We start from the raw sequence: 4,138 nt of genomic DNA, 5'->3' as shown, positions 1-4,138 counted from the left end.
TTCTAACAATAAACTACAGCCTGGTTACATTATCATACACTCAGCGATGTTTCTAGAACTTTCAGAAAGACTTTTAATTCATTTCTTTTTCTTAGAAATTGGCGCCAGATATTCTCTAGATGCGATTGGTCTTTATTCTTAAGCTGCTGAAAAAATGAACAAGGCAATATTCATCAAATTTTAATTTAAATTTTAATTTAAAATATTAATACACCCGGAGGAAACCCAAGCAGACACAGAGAGAACACACCACACTCCTCACAGACAGTCACCCGGAGGAAACCCACGCAGACACAGGGAGAAAACACCACACTCCTCACAGACAGTCACCCGGAGGAAACCCAAGCAGACACAGGGAGAACACACCACACTCCTCACAGACAGTCACCCAGAGGAAACCCACGTAGACACAGGGAGAACACACCACACTCCTCACAGACAGTCACCCGGAGGAAACCCACGCAGACACAGGGAGAACACACCACACTCCTCACAGACAGTCACCCAGAGGAAACCCACACAGACACAGAGAAAACACACCACACTCCTCACAGACAGTCACCCGGAGGAAACCCACGCAGACACAGGGAGAACACACCACACACCTCACAGACAGTCACCCAGAGGAAACCCACGCAGACACAGGGAGAACACAACACACTCATCTCATTAACCCTTTCTGGTGCTGTATAATCGTCTTGTGACTTCAACCTGCCCTTTCTATAATTTCTAACACTGTATCCGCTCTTAACCTTGCTCTTCTCAACCCTTCCTTCTGGTTCCATTATGGCTTTCTCATTTACACTGAGAGGCAGAGCTATGCATAATGCACCAGTCACTATATGGACAGCACTCAAAGAGAAGGGCAGAGAGACTAAGAGAGAGAGAGAGAGAGGGGGGAGAGGGAGAGAAAGAGAAAGTGGGGGGGGGGGGGTGGAGGGTTCTAATCCCATTAGAAGGGAAGAAGAGAGGAGTGAAGGGAGCAGGCATGGCAGGAGGATGATAAGTAATGGAGACAGAGAGAGGGTCTGGAATACAATCGGGGTTTCCCATGTCACGTCAAATCCAATCGAATGAAACGTGTGAACGAATCATGTTATGATTGTGTGAATGTGTGATGTCATCTGGGGAGACTCATGAAATGAGACACACTGGTTCCATGTCCACGCGGCCTGATAATCTGTTAATGCCTCGACTAATAGCTCAATCGGCACCTCGTTCTTAAAGGGTTATCCAGTATTTTAATGTTTATGGCCAAACCTGAAGGACTAGCTCGAACACTCAGGGATTAGCACCACACAGTAAACATCCTGTAGTGATTCACATCTATTTAAGATAAACAAGAGAAGGAGAAGAGAAAGAAAGGTAGCCACAGAGACAGCAAAGAGCGACAGAGAGAGAAAGAGAGAAAGAAATAGAGAAAGATTTGAACAGATGCTAACACCCAGCTCCGCTTTGCCACCCGGGGCAAGCATTTAATGACTAGGAGAGTGGAATCTGCTTATGGTGAAGAGCTGCAACAGAGATGGGCTTTTTTTTTTTTTCTCCAGACTGCACGCTAGCTAATGAGATTTAAATAAATGACAGTGAGTCCTTCTGTAGCAGACGCAGCAGGTGAGCGCGCCAAACAGCTCCTCCAGCTCTTCTTCCTTGCCAATCTCACTAGCTCCCACTTTTTTCTCCTCTCACTCTCTCTGCTGTTCTCCGGCCTTCTCCAAACTAAGTGGACCGGCTCCCGAGAAGAGTGCCAAGTGCCCGCTAGCTGTTTGCAAATTTAAAAAGTAGTAGAAGACGGAGCGGCTCCCCACGTCCCATGGTAATGCGTGTGCATCCACGTCTCTGAAAATATGCTTCAAACAAGGTCAACTCCTTCCGTTGCTAAAACCGCCTCTTCATTTTGGTCTAAAGCCGACGGGGGACTCGGAGACTCAGAGACTCAGTCACGTCCAAAGAAGAGCGGAGCTAGCATCCTCAGTGTTGCAGCTAATGACACGTCTGGAGAACAGCCTGGTCAGAGACGCTTTGACGGAAGTGCACAGCGCTCAAACCGGCCGTGCGGTTCTTACAACGGCAGATGACTCAATGAAAAAAAAAGACGAGGCAGGACACCTCAATCAAAATAGATGGAAAATACGTCGTCTCATCACTGCCAGGCGCTGCCAGTGCTCCTCCATCAGAGCTGATGAAAGTGCAAGCATTTTCATTAAGTGAGAACAGAGCAGTCTTCTCGTCCCCTGTTGACTGCGTTGAGGGTGTGCTCCTAAATTTGAGTTCATCTGTCCAGAGAGTATACGCTCCTTGACTTAGGGTAGCTTCATGCTGTAGTGCTCTTTTTAATGAAATGACTCATGTGCCATGGAGGAAGCCCACTATCATTTTTTTTATTCTTGAAAATGCTTAACTTCTTTCTCATCTTTTCAATTGAGCCTGTTTTATGACACAAAAAAACGATTGCACCAGATTTGAACCATTATTTTCCAGCGGAGATATTCTCTTCGTAATTGACAGGGTAAGATTTACATATAATAACGTCATCAACTGCATTTGGTCAAAATGTGGGTGACATCCACAGTGTTACCCATCTCTTGCAGTACAGGGAGCCTTTAAAAAATAAGTGTTCACAGTTTGTAGTTTAAAAAATAACTCAGATATAAAATCTGCAGATTTCATAAATGTTACCAGACTCTGTGGCTTAGTGGCCAAACGTTTGTTTAGTTCTGTGTTGTTTTGGGGTTATTAAAGGGGTTTTTATGGTGTGTGTGTGTGTGTTTGTCAGTTTCTACTGGGGGAGTGTTATTATTCACCCTCCAGGAGTTCAGGGTGGAGGGAGGAAAAGAGTCCTGCCACGTCCAGCTCATTCCTCAATTGCTGCATGTGGACTTTCTCCTTTCTTCGTGGGCCCTTGTAAGGGCACTAAATAAAGTTTGCTTGTTGCGGTAACGGCTCAACGTCATTTCCCTGTCTCACACCTGACCATTTAGAATTTATATTACCTTGTTTGTAAAAGGGGCAGCACGGTCGCGCAGCAGGTAGGTGTTGCAGTCACACAGTTCCAGGGACCTGGAGGTTGTGGGTTCGATTCCCCCTCCGGGGACTGTCTGTGAGGAGTGTGGTGTGTTCTCCCTGTGTCTGCGTGGGTTTCCTCCGGGTGACTGTCTGTGAGGAGTGTGGTGTGTTCTCCCTGTGTCTGCGTGGGTTTCCTCCGGGTGAGTGTCTGTGAGGAGTGTGGTGTGTTCTCCCTGTGTCTGCGTGGGTTTCCTCCGGGTGAGTGTCTGTGAGGAGTGTCGTGTGTTCTCTCTGTGTCTGCGTGGGTTTCCTCCGGGTGACTGTCTGTGAGGAGTGTGGTGTGTTCTCCCTGTGTCTGCGTGGGTTTCCTCCGGGTGACTGTCTGTGAGGAGTGTGGTGTGTTCTCTCTGTGTCTGCATGGGTTTCCTCCGGGTGACTGTCTGTGAGGAGTGTGGTGTGTTCTCCCTGTGTCTGTGTGGGTTTCCTCCGGGTGACTGTCTGTGAGGAGTGTGGTGTGTTCTCCCTTTGTCTGTGTGGGTTTCCTCCGGGTGACTGTCTGTGAGGAGTGTGGTGTGTTCTCTCTGTGTCTGTGTGGGTTTCCTCCGGGTGACTGTCTGTGAGGAGCGTGGTGTGTTCTCCCTTTGTCTGTGTGGGTTTCCTCCGGGTGCTCCGGTTTCCTCCCACAGTCCAAAAACACACGTTGGTAGGTGGATTGGCGACTCAAAAAGTGTCCGTAGGTGTGAGTGTGTGAGTGAATGTGTGGGTGTGCGTGTTGCCCTGTGAAGGACTGGCGCCCCCTCCAGGGTGTATTCCCGCCTTGCGCCCAATGATTCCAGGTAGGCTCTGGAACCACCGCGACCCTGAACTGGATAAGGGTTACAGATAATGGATGAATGAATGTTTGAGGAAACTACAAACTACAAACTACTACTACTTTTGTTCTTCATTTGTTCGTTGGTTTTTAAAATAGGAGTCCATGGAAAGTCTCCTAACGCTACATTCACCTGCCTGTGTTACTTAATCAGAACGGTAGCCGCTGAGACGCCGTGTCTTTATAAAGCTCCCTCCACCGGGTCACTGTCGGAAAATACAGCTAATGGAAGGTGAACGTGACGGATGCTGCAACTGACCC

The sequence above is a fragment of the Hoplias malabaricus genome, unplaced genomic scaffold, assembly GCF_029633855.1.
Source record: "Hoplias malabaricus isolate fHopMal1 unplaced genomic scaffold, fHopMal1.hap1 scaffold_149, whole genome shotgun sequence".
Taxonomy (NCBI): Eukaryota; Metazoa; Chordata; class Actinopteri; order Characiformes; family Erythrinidae; genus Hoplias; species Hoplias malabaricus.
The sequence above is the reverse complement of the archived record's forward strand: the minus strand, read 5'-3'. Positions refer to the sequence as shown.